We start from the raw sequence: 17162 nt of genomic DNA, 5'->3' as shown, positions 1-17162 counted from the left end.
AATATCTCATTATGGCTCTATCAAATCCCTGTATGACTATAAAACATAGGAGCAGTAGTCCATTCAGTCCCTCAAGCCTGTTCCACCATTCAATAAGGTCATAGCTGATCTGATAGTCCTCAACTCCTTTTTCCTATCTTTTCCCGATAGCTCTTGATTCCCTTACTGATTATAAATCTCTCTACTTCAACCTTGAATATGTTTAATGACCAAACCTCAACAGCTCTCTGTGGTAAAAGATGCTGAAAATTCACAATTGTCTGAGAGAAGAAATTCTTCTTCATCTCCTGAATGTGTAATCCCTTATTCTTTAATATCCTCTGATCCTAAACTCTCCCACAAGGCAAAACCATCTTTCGGAATCTACTCTGTCAAGAATTTTGTATGTTTCAATGATGTTGCCTCCCATTTTTCTATATTCCAATAAATACTGGCCCAATCTTCTCAAACTCTCCTCATAAGGCAGTCCCTCCATATCTGGGATCAGTCTGGTGAACCTCCTTTGGACAGTGCCAATGCCAGTATAGCTTTCCTTGGATAAAGAACCCAACAGTTCAAAATATTCCAGATGCAGTCTGACTAGTAATTTGTACAATTTTAGCAAAACCACCCTATTTTAACTTTCTATTTCCTTTGAAATAAAGACCAGCATTCTAATTGCCTTCCCTATTACCCACTGAACTTGGATGCTAGCTTTTTGTGAGTCATGGACGGAAGACTACCAAATCCCTCAGTTCTGTAGATTTCTGCAAACTGTCTCCATTTAAATAATGTTCAGCTCCTCTATTCTTCCTGTCAAAGTGCAGAAGCTTACATTTCCCCACATTATATTGTATTTGACAAGATTTTACTCACTCATTTAGCCTATCTATATCCCTCTACAAACTTTATGTATCATCCTCGCCACTTGCCTTCCCTCCTTTGCTATGTCATTTGCAAACTGGGCTACAGTATATTCACTTTCTTCATCCGATTGATTAATATACATTGTAAATAATGTGACTCCAGCACTGATCCCAGTGGCACATCACTCTTTACAGATTACCATCCTGAAAATACCCCCCAATTCCCAACTAGTTATCAAATCCTCTATCCATGCTAATATACTGTCTTCAAAATCATGGGCAGTTATCTTATAAAAATAGCCTAATGTCTGACCTTTCTATAACTTTCTTGCCCAGACTACAATGGGACCAGAAGAACTGTAGACTTGCATCTCACTGCCTATGCATGTATATATTATATTGTGTTTATTTTGCTGGTTCCTCTTTGCTGGTTTTGAAACAAAGCTGATGACTGAAATAGAAAGTTACTGAAACTGCAATTAAAGTGAACAGATCGAGTTCTCATGGTCAATGAATTAGTCATTTCAAAAAATCATAGTGTGCAGAAAACAATCAAAGGTAGACACTGCAGATACAATAGAGACCACCCTAACTTAAGCGTATAATAATTGCTTCATGAATTTATTTAGGTGATTATTCTACCCTCAGGCACCAGTAGCTCAACCTCCCTTGACTGTCAATTTTCAAAACAAATTGCAATCCAGCTAACTTATGCCCAGAGAGAAAACTTAAGTATGTGTGATTTACAAAATGCAAGTGAAATAGAAAGCTTTATAGGAAATCTTCTTTGCATTTGTCAGTTCTACAAAGTGGAAAATGCTTGTACATTTGTATTGTCTGCAGCCATTCTCAAGTTGAGTACAGGATAGATTAGATGCACAGAAAAACTCTCCTAAATATTTGCAGTATGTAATTTTCATCACTTTTTCTTCTGAGATCCAACTGGATAATAGATTACAAATCTTCGAACTCCCCAGTGTCATTTCCTGCATGCCACATTTGTGAACGACTATTCCCAAAACTGGATCCATGTCATGTGCATGGCATTTCCTAGAATTGTGTACAAAATGGTAGTGTGACTTACAAATGGATAGTACCAAGAATGAGCAACCTTCCTGACAATTATAAGTAACACTTGTTCTGAAGAACAGTCATTGGATGTTAGCTTTCTTTCTTTCATCACCAATGCTGCCAGATCTCTTGTTCTCCAGCAGTTCTGAATTTTACTCCAATTTCAGGCATTATTTTTCTCACCAGATAATACCGACTGATTGAATATCAATCCTAAGATTAAAAAATCTATTATAAGTTGCTGTATTCTCATCAAGATGAGAGGTCAGAGTTATTAAGACACCAACAGTCAGCAATTAGCCTGGTGGGGCACCTTTTGGATTATTCTAGGTGGAATCCTTAATGAAGGTTATGTATGACTTATGTGTCATTATACTGACTAAACATTTATACTACATTTCTTGAGTTACTTGCGTTTGTTATAAATTGGAGTGATCGATGAACGAAAACTCTAACAGTTTTCTTTTGAAGACTACTGACTTTAAGCTTTTCTACCCTGCTCCCTGGGCCAGTACTGAGTTCCCCTCCCAACCTTAGAATGAGACCTAAGTGTCACAAATGCAGCTCAGACTGCATATACTCAAGGCAATGTCACAGGAAATCAGCAAGTAAAAATAGATATATTAATTAGACAATTTATAACCATTGCACTTGTATCTTGTTTAAGAAATATAAGCTACAAGTTGGAAATTAGGGAAAGTGAAGATTATCTTATCCAATTGATGCTCATGGCCTGGCTAATGCAATTTTTCAGCTGGCTCTGTAAACATACAAATAGCATACTAGCCTATGGTTTGGATGTAAAGTTACAAATCAGAGTTTAAGGTCTGTTTTAAGAGACCCAGTTTGGAAATTTTTTTTAGATATAAATGAGCAGAACTAAAAGCATAAAGTCAAGTATATAGTTTCCAGCAACACATTTTCAGCTCTGATCTCCAGCATCTGCAGTCCTCACTTTCTCCTAAATATTCAGCAGGTCTGGTATATCTGTGGGGAGTGTGAAATGGACCTCATGGACTGAATGTTTCCAGTTGGAGGATGATTCCAAAGTCAATCTTAATTCTGGGTCAGGATTACAGCTGTGATCTTCCTGGAGGCGGCCAATTAAGAAGCTGCCTCTGGGAGCCTGAGCCAGTTAAGGTCAGTAAACAGAGCATGGAAACAGAAGGCCAAGTAGGAGGATCCACAGCAACATCTGGAAGTAGCTCCTCTGAGACATGCGGAGCCTGTGAAAGCACCCCAAAATAAAGGAGCTCTCTACAACATTGAAAAAAATTAAAAATTCCACATGGCTGATTCCTGTGGTAGAGAAAAGCACAAGGTTCTGCAGAAACAATATAGGAAATTTAGGAGACTGAGGGGTGACCTTATACAGGTTTATAAATTTACTGGGGTATAGATAAGATGAACAGCAAAGGTCTTTTCCCTAGGATGCGGGAATTTCAGATTGGGGGCATATTTTTAAGGTGAGAGGAGAAAGATACACTGCGGTTCACGTCTGGAATGAACTTCCAGAGGAACTGGTGAATCTTGGCATGGTTGCAATGTTTGAAAAGACTTTTAGAGAAGTACTTAATAAGAAGTATTTGGAGGGACATGTGCCAAGCATAGGCAGGTGGGACTAGCTTAGTTTGGGATTATGGTCAACATGGACTGGTTGGACTGAAGGAATTGGAAGGGAACCAATATCCTGGCGGGGAGATTTGCTCGTGATCCTCGGGAGCCTTTAAACTAATTAGAGGGTGGGATACAAAGAGATAGTGAGAAAAGAGGTAAGTCTGAAGCTGGTATAATAAAGAAGAGCCAAAGTTTGTGAGAAGATTTGCAGCTCGGGTGCTCGTTGCTGTGGTTCTGTTCGCCGAGCTGGAAGTTTTTGTTGCAAACGTTTCGTCCCCAGTCTAGGTGACAGCGTCAGTGCTTGGGAGCCTCCTGTGAAGCGCTTCTGTGGTGTTTCCTCCAGCATTTATAGTGGCCTGTCCCTGCCGCTTCCGGTTGTCAGTTTCAGCTGTCCGCTGTAGTGGCCGGTATATTGGGTCCAGGTCTATGTGTTTGTTGATGGAGTTTGTGGATGAGTGCCATGCTTCTAGGAATTCCCTGGCTGTTCTTTGTTTCACTTGCCCTATAATGGTAGTGTTGTCCCAGTCAAATTCATGTTGCTTGTCGGCTGCGTGTCTAGCTACTAGGGATAGCTGGTCGTGTTATTTCGTGGCTAGTTGATGTTCGTGGATGCGGATCGTTAGCTGTCTTCCTGTTTGTCCTATATAATGTTTTGTGCAGTCCTTGCATGGGATTTTGTACACTACATTAGTTTTGCTCATGCTGGGTATCGGGTCCTTCGTTTTGGTGAGTTGTTGTCTGAGAGTGGCTGTTGGTTTGTGTGCTGTGTACTAAGGTACACAGGAAAGCCACATACACAGACCAAGTCCTGAACTATGAAAGCAACCACCCCAATACACACAAACGAAGTTGCATCAAGACACTATTCAAAAGGGCCACAACACACTGCAGCACACCAGAACTGCAAAAAGAGGAAGAGGAACACCTGTACAAGGTATTCGCAAAAAACGGATATCCTCGCAATTTCATCAACAGATGCCTAAGGGAAAGACAACAGAACGAGGACATGCCGCAACCCAAAGGACTAGCCACACTACCATACATCAAGAACATCTCTGAAATGACAGCCAGACTACTGCGACCACTAGGACTTATAACAGCAGTTATAACTGCAGTTGCTGGAGATCAGAGTCAAAAAGTGTGGCACTGGAAAAGCACAGCTGGTCAGGCAGCAGCAAAGGAGCTGGAGAATCGACGTTTCGGGCATAAGCCCTTCATCAAGAATATTCAGGGAGGGGCAGGACTGGTAGCTTAATGTTCTATAGGAAATAGAGAAATGGGGCAAGACAGGAGGGGGATGTTTGGTAAAGGATAACAAGTCAGATTGTACTTAGGAATGATATTCCTGGGAGAATGTCTACTGAAGTTATATGGGTGGAACTGAGAAATACGAAAGGGTTGATCATCGTATTGGGATTGACCCCAATAGTCAGCAGGAAATTGAGAAACAAATATGTCAGGAGATTTCAGGCATCTGTAATAATAATAAGGTTGTAATGTTTGGGGATTTTAACTTGCCAAACATAGATTGGATCTATTGTAGTGTTAAGGGAAGAATTTGTTATACGTGTAGAAGAAAAGTTTTGTATTCAATATGTGGATGTACCTACTACAGAAGAGGCAAACTTGACCTTCTCTTGGGAAATAAGGCAGGGCAAGTGGCAGAGGTGGGGGAACACTTTGGGGCAAGTGATCTAAATCTATTAGTTATGGAACAGGATAGAATTGATCAAAAAGTTAACATTCTAAATTGGAGAAAGGCCAATGTTGCCATATTAGGCATGAACATTCAAAAGTTGATTGGGAGGGGCATTTTGCAGGTAAAGGGATAGTTGGAAAGTAGGAGGCCTTCAAACGTGAGATGACAAGAGTCCAGAAACAGTATGTTCAAGTTAGAGTGAAGGGCAAGGCTGGGAAGTGTTGGGAATGCTGGAAGGTGAGAGAAATGCAGACTCTGTCAAGAAAACGAAGGAAGCATATAGACAGCTGGGATCAAGTGAATCCTGAAAGGAGTATAACGGTAATAGGAGTGTACTTAAAAGGGAAACCAGGAGGGCAAGAACAGGATATGAGATAGCTTTGGCAAATAAGATTAGGAGAATCCAAAGAGATTCTGCAAATACATTAAGGGCAAAAGAGTAACTAGGGAGAGAATGGGGCCTCTTAAAGATCAGCAAGCCACCTATGTGTGGAACCACAGGAGTTGGATGAGAAAGTAAACAAATATTTTGCATCAGTATTTACTGTGGAGAAGCATGTAGAAGCTAGTGAACTTGAGGAAATAATAGTGATGTCTTGAAAAGAGTTCATATTACAAGAGGAGGTGGTGCTGGAGGCCTTAAAATGCATAAAAGTGGATATATCCCCAGGACCTGACCAGGTGTTTCTTAGAACTTTGTGGGAAGCTAGAGAAGTGATTGCTGGGCCCCTTGCTGAGATATTTGTATCATCAATAGCTACAGGTGAGGTGCCGGACAACTGGATAATGGCTATTGTGATGCCATTATACTTAAGAAAGGTGATAAGGAAAGCCGGGGAATGACAGACCCGTGAGCCTGACATCTGTGGTGGATAAGTTGTTGGGGGGAATCCTGAGGGACAGGATTTACCTGTATTCGGAAAGATAAGGACTGATCGGGGATAGTCAACATGGATTTGTACAAGGGATAGCATGTCTCACTAAGTTGACTGAGTTTTTTGAAGAGGTGGCAATGAAGATTGATGAAGGCAGTGTCTATATGGAGTTCAGCAAGGCTTTCGACAAGGTTCCACATGGTAGACCGCTTAGTAAGGTTAGAACACATGGAATCTGAGGGAGCTAGCCAGGCAGTAATTTGCTCCTACAATTCGATACAAGATTGGCTTGAAGGTAGGCAACAGAGAGTAGTGGTACAGCGTTGTTTTTCATACTGGAGGCCTGTGACCAGTGGTATGCTGCATGGTTTGGTGCTTGGCTAATTGCATTTAGTCACTTATATAAATGATTTGGATGTGGATATAGGAGATATGGTTAGTAGGTTTGCAGATTGCACCAAAATTGCTGGTATAGTGGATAGTGAAGAAGACCATCTCAGAGGACAATGGGACCTTGATCAGGTGGGACAAGTGGCCAAGGAGTGGCAGATGGAGTTCAATTTAGATAAATACGAGGTATTGCGTTTTGGTAAGGCAAACCTATACAAGACCTATAATGTTTGGGAGGTAAAAACAATGACTGCAGATGCTGGAAACCAGATTCTGGATCAGTGGTGCTGGAAGAGCACAGCAATTCAGGCAGCATCCGAGGACAGGCAAAATCGACGTTTCGGGCAAAAGCCCTTCATCAGGAATAAAGGCAGAGAGCCTGAAGCGTGGAGAGATAAGCTAGAGGAGGGTGGGGGTGGGGAGAGAGTGGCATAGAGTACAATAGGTCAGTGGGGAAGGAGATGAAGGTGATAGGTCAGGGAGGAGAGGGTGGAGTGGATAGGTGGAAAAGGAGCTGGGCAGGTCGGACAAGTCCGGACAGGTCAGGGGATTGAGTTTCTGGAGGTTAGAAGCTAGGATGAGGTGGGGGAAGGGTAAATGAGGAAACTGTTGAAATCCACATTGATGCCCTGGGGTTGAAGTGTTCCGAGGCGGAAGATGAGGCGTTCTTCCTCCAGGCGTCTGGTGGTGAGGGAGCGGCGGTGGAGGAGGCCCAGCACCTCCATATCCTCGGCAGAGTGGGAGGGGGAGTTGAAATGTTGAGCCACTGGGCGATTTGGTTGATTGGTGCGGGTGTCTCGGAGATGTTCCCTAAAGCGCTCTGCTAGGAGGCGCCCAGTCTCCCCAATGTAGAGGAGACCGCATCGGGAGCAACGGATACAATAGATGATATTAGTGGATGTGCAGGTAAAACTTTGATGGATGTGGAAAGCTCCTTTGGGGCCTTGGATAGAGGTGAGGGAGGAGGTGTGGGCGCAGGTTTTACAGTTCCTGCGGTGGCAGGGGAAAGTGCCAGGATGGGAGGGTGGGTCGTAAGGGGGGGTGGACCTGACCAGGTAGTCACAGAGGGAACGGTCTTTGCGGAAGGCGGAAAGGGGTGGGGAGGGAAATATATCCCTGGTGGTGGGGTCTGTTTGGAGGTGGCGGAAATGTCGGCGGATGATTTGGTTTATGCGAAGGTTGGTAGGGTGGAAGGTGAGCACCAGGGGCGTTCTGTCCTTGTTGCGGTTGGAGGGGTTGGGTCTGAGGGCGGAGGTGCGGGATGTGGATGAGATGCGTTGGAGGGCATCTTTAACCACGTGGGAAGGGAAATTGCGGTCTCTAAAGAAGGAGGCCATCTGGTGTGTTCTATGGTGGAACCGCTCCTCCTGGGAGCAGATACGGCGGAGGCGGAGGAATTGGGAATACGGGATGGCATTTTTGCAAGAGGTAGGGTGGGAAGAGGTGTAATCCAGGTAGCTGTGGGAGTCGGTGGGTTTGTAGAAGATGTCAGTGTCAAGTCGGCCGTCACTGATGGAGATGGAGAGGTCCAGGAAGGGGAGGGAGGTGTCAGAGATGGTCCAGGTAAATTTAAGGTCAGGGTGGAATGTGTTGGTGAAGTTGATGAATTGCTCAACCTCCTCGCGGGAGCACGAGGTGGCGCCAATGCAGTCATCAATGTAGCGGAGGAAGAGGTGGGGAGTGGTGCCGGTGTAATTACGGAAGATCAACTGCTCTACGTAGCCAACAAAGAGACAGGCATAGCTGGGGCCCATACGTGTGCCCGTGGCTACCCCTTTGGTCTGGAGGAAGTGGGAGGATTCAAAGGAGAAATTGTTAAGGGTGAGGACCAGTTTGGCCAAACGAATGAGAGTGTCGGTGGAGGGGTACTGTTGGGAACGTCTGGAGAGGAAAAAACGGAGGGCTTGGAGGCCCTGGTCATGGCGGATGGAGGTGTAGAGGGATTGGATATCCATGGTGAAGATGAGGTGTTGGGGGCCGGGGAAACGGAAGTCTTGGAGAAGGTGGAGGGCGTGGGTGGTGTCTCGAACGTATGTGGGGAGTTCCTGGACTAGGGGGGATAGGACAGTGTCGAGGTAGGTAGAGATGAGTTCAGTGGGGCAGGAGCATGCTGAGACAATGGGTCGGCCAGGGTGGTCAGGCTTGTGGATCTTGGGAAGGAGGTAGAACCGGGCAGTGCGGGGTTCCCGGACTATGAGGTTGGAAGCTGTGGGTGGGAGATCTCCTGAGGTGATGAGGTTCTGTATGGTCTGGGAGATGATGGTTTGGTGATGGGGGGTGGGGTCATGGTCAAGGGGGCGGTAGGAAGAGGTGTCCTCGAGTTGGCGTTCGGCTTCGGCGATGTAGAGGTCAGTGCGCCAGACTACCACTGCGCCCCCTTTGTCCGCTGGCTTGATGGTGAGGTCAGGATTGGAGCAGAGGGATTGGAGGGCTGCGCATTGTGAGGGTGAGAGGTTGGAGTGGGGGAGGGGGGTCGACAGGTTGAGGCGGTTAATGTCCCGGCGGCAGTTGGAAATGAAGAGGTCGAGGGCAGGTAATAGGCCAGCGCAGGGTGTCCAGGTGGATGCAGTGTGTTGGAGGTGGGCGAGGGGGTCCTCGGAAGGTGGGCGGGAGTCCTGATTGTGAAAGTAAGCTCGGAGGCGGAGGCGACGGAAGAATTGTTCGATGTCACGGCGTGTATTAAATTCATTGATACGTGGACGGACGGGGACGAAGGTGAGTCCTTTGCTGAGGACTGATCGTTCGTCCTCAGTGAGGGGGAGGTCTGGAGGGATGGTGAAAACTCGGCAGGGCTGGGAGCTGGGAGCTGGTGTGGGTGTAGAGCTGGGAGTGGGGTCGGAGCCAGTACCTGGAGTGGGTGTGATGGTGGGGGGAATGGGGGTAGAGTCATGAGCAGGGGTAGTGTTCCCCTTGGGGTTCTGGGTGGTGGGGATAGTGACAGTGGGGTCTGTGGGGGGCGTGTCAGCAGAATGCAGGTGAGTGGCGTTGGTGGGGTCGGAGGTGGTGGCAGACATGGCAGTCGGAGTGGCGGAAGTCACTGAGCGTGTGGCATCGGCGATGATGTGAGGGCCGGAAGTGGCTGTGGGAGTGGCCATGATGGGGCAGAAGTGACATCATCAATCAGCGTGGGGGTGGTAGCTGCATCAGCCGCATGGCTAATGGTGTTTCCGAGGCCAGGGGAATCTTCTGGAATGTTCAAGGAGCGCTGGTTATGGAGCTGGGTAGATAAAAGTTTGTTGTACTTACAGTTTTTGATGTTTGAGATGGAATTGAAATACTGTTTGTTGAGAGTATGAATTCTCCTGAGGATGTAGTACAGAGTGGGTCCTTTGCAATTCTGAGAGAGTGTGGCCCTCAGCTGAGGCAGGGCAGACTGTAGAGAGGTTAGGTACCGGCGCATTGCTGCAAGCATGGAGCGGAGGATCTTGATGGAGAACCGTTGCTGGTGTTTTTGAATCTGTAATCTGTACTGTTTGTCCTGTTCGGGTCCGAACTCTGCTGGTTTAAATGTGGTCCGGAGTCCGTGTGGGGTGAGTTGGTTACGGAGACAGGCACTGAGGAAGCAAATGTGGCTGTGATACCGAGTTTGTTTCAGGACATGGTTGAAGAGCTTCAGGGCTGAGGAAATGTGGGTTGAAGAGCTTCAGGGCTGAGGATTTGGGCCCTAGGGAGTGTTGCTGAACAAAGAGACCTCGGGATGCAGGTGCATATTTTCTTGCAAGTAAAGACACAGGTAGACAGGGTAGTGAAGAAGGTATTTGGAATACTTGACTTCATTAGTTGATGGATTGATTACAAGAATTGGGATGTCATGTTGCGGCTATACACGACATTGGTGAGGCCACTTTAGGAATACAGCATTCAGTTCTGGTCTCCCAGCTACAGGAAAGGTGTTGTTAAACTTTAAAGGGTTCAGAAAAGATTTACAAGGCTGTTACTGGAATTAGAGGGTTTGAAATACAGAGAGAGGCTGAAAAGGCTGCGCTTTTTTTCCTTGGAGTATCAGAGGCTGAGGAATGATCTTATAGAAGTTTATAAAATCATGAGGGGCACAGATAAGGTGAATAGCCAAGGTTTTTTTCCCCAGAGTGGGGAGTCCAAAACTAGGTTTAAAATGAGAGGAGAAATATTTAAAAGGTACCGGACGGGCGCTATTTTCATGCAGAGGGTGGTGCGTGTATGGAATGATCTGCCAGAAGAAGTGGTGGAGATAGGTACAATTATAACATTTGATAGGCATTTGATGGGTACATATTTGAGTTGATTTGATTTGGTTTATTGTTGTCACAGGTACCGAGATACACTGAAAAGTATTGTTTTGCGTTCTCTACAGGTGGAATGTACCATACAAAATGCATTAGTGTAAACGAAAGGAGTGCAGAATACAGTGTTACAGCCACAGAAAAGGTGCAGAGACACAGGTCATCATTAACATTTGATAGGTCAATTCAAAAGTAATTCATGAATCTCTTTATACATTTATTCAAACTTTTATATCTTCTGTCTGACAGAAGAGGGTGGAAGACAGTATAACTGGGGTGGGTGGGACCTTTGATTATGTGAGTTGCTTTCCCAAGGCAGCGGGAAATATTGATGAAGTCAATGGATAAAAGGCTGGTTTGTGTGATGGACTGTGCTGTGTTCACAACTCTCTGTAGTGTTGTACAGTCTTGGGAAGAGCAGTTGCCATACCATGCTGTGTTGTATCCAGATAGGGTGCTTTCTATGGTGCAGTTACTTAAATTGATAAAAGTCTTTGCGGACATGCTGAATTTCCATAACCTCCTGAGGAAGTCGAGGCATTGTTGTGCTTTCCTGATCATCACGTTGACATGGGTGGCCCAGGACAGATTGTTGATAATCATCACTTCCAATGACTTGATGCTATCGATCATCTCCACCTCAACACCCTTCATGCAGGCAAGACCCACTCTGTTTCCAGAAGTCAATGACCAGCTCCTTCCTTTTGCTGATGTTGATAGAGCGATTGTTGTCTTTACACCATACCAATCTTTTTGCTGTATTCTGTCTCATCGTCTGAGATCCAACCTACAATGATGGTGTGGTCAGCAAACATGTGAATGGAGTTTGGGTGGAATTTGTCCACAGTGTATAAGGGGTACAGTAGAGGTCTGAGTAGGCAGCCTTGCTGGGCATTGGTGTTGAGGATTTTCATGGAGGAGATGTTGTCACCAATTCTTACTGATTGCAGTCTATGGGTCAGGAAATTGAAGATCAGTTATGACCGAGGTTTTGGGGTTTGGAGGTGAGTTTATTCGAAATTATGGTATTGAAGGCGGAGCTGTGGTCAATAAGTAGGAGCCTGAGTAGTTATCCTTGTTGTCCAGATGTTCCCGGGATGATGGGGACAGGGAAATGACGTCTGCCATGGACCTGTTGTATCATTAGGCGAATTGCGAAGGTTCAAAGCAATTCAGTAGTATGGGTTTGGTGTGAGCCATGACTAATCTCTGGAAGGACTTCATAATGATAGATGTCAGAGCCATCAGGCAATAATCATTGGGGCATGCTTTATCATTGGCACCTGGATGATGGTGGTCTTCTTGAAGCAGGTGGGAGACTTCAGATCTTAATAAGGAGAGGTTGAAGATGTCAGTGAATACTCCCACCAGCTAGTCCCCACAGGATCTGAGTGGATGGCTGGGATTCCATCGGCCAGTCACTTTCCATGGGTTCACTCTCAAGAAGGCCGATCTAACATCTGCAGCAGTGACCATGAACAAATGCTACATGAATATATATGAACATGAATAGAAAGGGTTTAGAGTGATATGGGCCAAATGCTGGCAAATGGAACCAGATCAGTCTAGGATATCTGGTCATTATGGATGAGTTGGACTTAAGGGTTTGTTTCCCTGCTGTAGGACTTTATGAATTTATGACTTGTGTCTGCAGCTCTCACATCCCAGTGGGTCAGTGCTGCAGGTTAAGTGGTGGCACTGATGGCTCCCAGCCATCTGCTGGACACTGACTCTGGTTTCATAGAACATAGAAAAGTACAGCACAGGCAGACCCTTTGGCCCACGATGTTTTGCCGAGGTTTAATCCTAACATAAAATATAATAACTTAACACACCCCTCAACTCACTGCTATCCATGTGAATGTCCAGCAGTCGCTTAAATGTTCCTAATGATTCTATTTCCACCACAGCTGGCAATGCATTTCATGCATTCACCACTCTCTGTGTAAAGAGCCTACCTCTGACGTCTCCTTTATACGTTCCTCCTAACACCTTCAAACTATGACTCCTCGTACCAGTCAACCCTGCCCTGGGGAAAAGTCTCTGGCTATTGACTCTATCTATTCCACTCATTATCTTGTACACCTTGATCAGGTCTCCTCTCTTCCTCCTTCTCTCCAGAGAGAAAAACCCGAGCTTATTCAACCTTTCTTCATAAGGCAAGCCCTCCAGTCCAAGCAGCATCCTGGTAAACCTTCTTTGCACCCTCTCCAAAGCCTCTGTATCTTTCCTATAGTAGGGCGACCAGAACTGGACACAATATTCCAAGTGTTGTCTCACCTTTCCTGTCAAGTTGCAGTGGTAGAGGGGAGGGCCTAGTCACATAGAAACATAAAATATAGGAGCACACCCTCCAGGTCTGCTCTGCTACTCAATATAATCATGACTGATCATCCAACTCAGTACACTGTTCCCAATTACTCTCCATATCTTTGGATCTTTTTAGCCCGAAGAACTAAATCTAACTCCTTCTTGAAAATATTCTTTTTTTTACCTCAATCACTTTGTATGGTAGAGAGTTCCACAGGCTCATAACTCCCTGGGTAAAGAAATCTCTCCTCATCTCAGCCCTAAATTGCCTACTCCATATCCTTAAACTGTGACTCTTGATTCTGGAGCAGTAGGGAAGCTGTTAGCAATCCCATGAATATTATGCTAAACTGTCCATTCATGAATGTAATTGGCTATCAGTTGCTGTCGGGAAGGAAGGAAGATGTTAACAAGCAAGTACCCAGGATGTAAAAGAACCTATTGAATAGCCATTGTACGGTCCAGTTTGAGGGGATTTCTGTTATGCCTTTCTGTAACAATAGTTGCTGAATGATTACAGTTCATCTGACAGCAGAGCAATCCTATAATAAATAAACAGATTCTACATCTGATTCAGCAGTCCTGGTGTGAGAGTAATACATTTACTGTTCAGCAAAGAACTACTACAGCCTCTGTTGTATTGACACTTCCTCCAGCAAGATCACTTAAAAGGTAGTTGACCCAATGTGTTATTTTGCAGTGTTGCTTTAGATTCTCTGTCAGCAGGACTGGGAACATTCGGACTAACGTTTCAGATCAATGACCTATCAGAGCTTGAAAATGTTAGAAACGTGACAAGTTTAAACTGTGTGCGAGGACAGAGAAAGGTGAGGAAGAGGAATGAATAAAAGTATGTAATAGAGCGAGAGACTAGTGAGTTTAAATGGCAAAGGAGGCGATAGTGCAGGGCAGAGAGTGTGATGATGGGTTAAGTAAAGACATGAAAAAAAATCATGTGCTTAGAGGACACATTTTAAATGGCAAAGCAGAATGATTAGTTGTTGCCAACTCAGAAAAACCCAAAAATCCAAGAGAAACTGGAGGCAGAGGTTATGATCAGAAATTGTTGAACTCAATGTTGAGTCTGCAGAAGACTGCAAATAGTCTTATCAGAAGATGAGATGCTGTTCCTTGAACTTCCATTGATTTTCATTGGAACAGTACAGGATGCTGAGGACAAAAAAGTCAGTGTGCATGGAGCAGAGAATTAAAATCATAGATGACCTGGGTGTTCAAGGACACGCATATTGATCAGTGAGTGGCATAATCTTAGAAAGACCACAGGTTGAGCCTAAGAAGATATATTTGGGACCCAGAAGAAAGAACCATTTCATTTAGTCCTTCACTTATGTGGGCCCAAGGTGAGATTAATCCCCTTCCCTTCAACCACAACATGACCTCCATCCCTCACCATGACTGATATAGTTCAACCATTGTACAGCAGGATTCAGAAGATGAAACTAGTTCTGGCTTTTGCTGTGTAAACAGTACGTGTAATATTGATTCAGTGTGTATATCAAATGATAAATTACAATCCTTTTAAGAATCACATTGCATTGACATTACCATGTTTCTTTCCAAAAATAAACTTGCTATATGATAATATATTGGCAGTAAAATTACAGCTATTCAACTGAAACAGCCTGGTGACATCCTTTCTCATGTTAGAAAACAGAAATCATCTTCACATTAGGTCTTGAGGTAGTTAATGAAAAAGGAAAATTTTAGTTAGACAATTATATTTATACCGTTTATCATTACATGCTTTGTTTTTGAAATTTTTGTTCCAACTTTATATGAAAAGTACACCATCTGAATTGCAATACTAAATCAAGAAGACTTTTTAACTCTTATTTTCCAAGTAGCATCATGAAAGGCACTTAAGAGTGGTTATTTTCGATGGAGAACAATAGTTATAATCATACTGTATTCAAAATAAATCATAACATATATTTTCACTTCTACTTATTAGAACTGAATCCCAGTAGGCATGATCAATACAATGTGTTATTATCCAATTAGAGGTGTCACACAGTTCCACTGTGGAATGGGTAACCATCTGCTCATTAATTTTAATAGAAGCTGAGAGAATGGGGGATATGTTTAACCAAGAAAAACACATCTTTGTTCAAACAATATTTAATTGAAGTTTCAAAATCCCACAGTTTGTCAAAATTCTCAAGTATGATTAATCATCATTTGACATGTTTAATTATTTCAAAAAGTATATAAAAGGGATAACTAAGGAAATATTATACAAGAATAATTTTTATTCCGTAACAGAGTTCCCAGCAGAAGCAAATTAGTCCAATAGAGACATTTATTTTAAACAAATGCTCAGAGCAAGCACAGTCTCTCAATTCCCTTTGAAGGTAAGTCTAGTTTTAAGGTCATCCACCTTGTTTTCAATGGTTTGGACATTTGTAAGGAGTATGCCGGGGAGGGGGCTTGAAATCCACTGATTCAGTCTCACCTGAAGTCTAGCCCATCTCTCACATTTCCCGAATAGGTGGCTACTCCTAGTCAATCCCGGATGTTGGTGAAGGAAGTCTGCTACTCCAGGAGGTAAGTGCATAGTCCTGATGGGGTCTTGGACACCAGTTGCAGCCTTGAGTGTTCTAGGAGTTTTTTGGCTGGTGTGGTCAGCCTCCTCGATGTTGGATCACCTTGTGGCGTTTGGTATGCTTTCCTTTATTGGTCAGAGTATTGAGTACAGGAGTTGGAAGGTCATGTTGCAGCTGTACAGGACATTGGTTAGGCCACTGTTGGAATATTGCGTGCAATTCTGGTCTCCTTCCTATCGGAAAGATGTTGTGAAACTTGAAAGGGTTCAGGAAAGATTTACAAGGATGTTGCCAGGGTTGGAGGATTTGAGCTATAGAGAAAGGCTGAACAGGCTGGGGCTGTTTTCCCTGGAGCGTCGGAGGCTGAGAGGTGACCTTATAGAGGTTTACAAAATTATGAGGGGCATGGATCAGGTAAATAGGCAAAGTCTTTTCCCTAGGGTGGGGGAGTCCAGAACTAGACGGCATAGGTTTAGGGTAAGAGGGAAAAGATATAAAAGAGACCTCGGAGCAACTTTTTCATGCAGAGGGTGGTACATGTATGAAATGAGCTGCCAGAGGAAGTGGTAGAGGCTAGTACAATTGCAACACTTAAAAGGCATTTGGATGGGTATATGAATAGGAAGAGTTTGGAGGGATATGGGCCGGGTGCTGGCAGGTGGGACTAGATTGGGTTGAGATATCTAGTCGGCATGGACGGGTTGGACTGAAGGGTCTGTTTCCATGCTGTACATCTCTATGATTCTATGTTCCTTGTTCCACCATTAGTCGGTCTTTGGCTTTAGATTTCCATGAGGTCAGGCCTGCAAGAGGCAGGAAAGCCTCTGGGCTTGAGATTCCAGTGTCGGCAAGGTAGGTAAGTGCTTCCGGTGGGCACTATTCTCGTTCATGAGCACTCCGGCGGAGGTCTTGCAATCGGTCTGGTGGGGCCTCCTCGATGTTGGGTCACTGTTGGGTCAGGTCTTGCTCTCATGCTGGTCAAGCCTTGTTTCAGGGTTTCCATGAGGAGGTTGGGTTTGCGGGAAGCTGATCAGCCCGCCATTCCGTTAGACTTGCTTTTCCAGTGTCATTAATCAATCCTCGTTGGTCATAAAATCTTTAAACCTTAAAGTAGATTTAAGAGAACATTGTCACTAATTCTGATAGACTCTGAATTAAGGTTTAGAAGAGCAGAATGATTATAAGACTTGTAAGAATAAGATCTGCTGAAGACAGCTCACAAAATGTCTTCACATTCCGGTGCCAACTTGAATTCAATGTGGCAAAGAATGACTTAGAGGGCATAATGCCAGAGCAGGGGAGCAAGGTGTCATCCAGTCAGGAGCTCCCTGGATCTGAGGGGAAAATGGAGAAAAGGCAAAGAATGTTCACATCCACCCCAGGCATGGTCACGTCATATACCAGGACCTGGGTGGAAAAAGTGAGTAGGCATAGACTTATCTCTCCACCCTTCAGGCTCTCTGCCTGTATTCCTGATGAAGGGCTTTTGCCCGAAATGTCGATTTTACTGCTCCTCGGATGCTGCCTGA

Source organism: Chiloscyllium plagiosum, unplaced genomic scaffold (genome assembly GCF_037043375.1).
Source record: "Chiloscyllium plagiosum isolate Xiang-an unplaced genomic scaffold, Cpla_swu_hap1 HiC_scaffold_8, whole genome shotgun sequence".
NCBI lineage: Eukaryota > Metazoa > Chordata > Chondrichthyes > Orectolobiformes > Hemiscylliidae > Chiloscyllium > Chiloscyllium plagiosum.
This window is presented reverse-complemented; position numbering follows the sequence as displayed.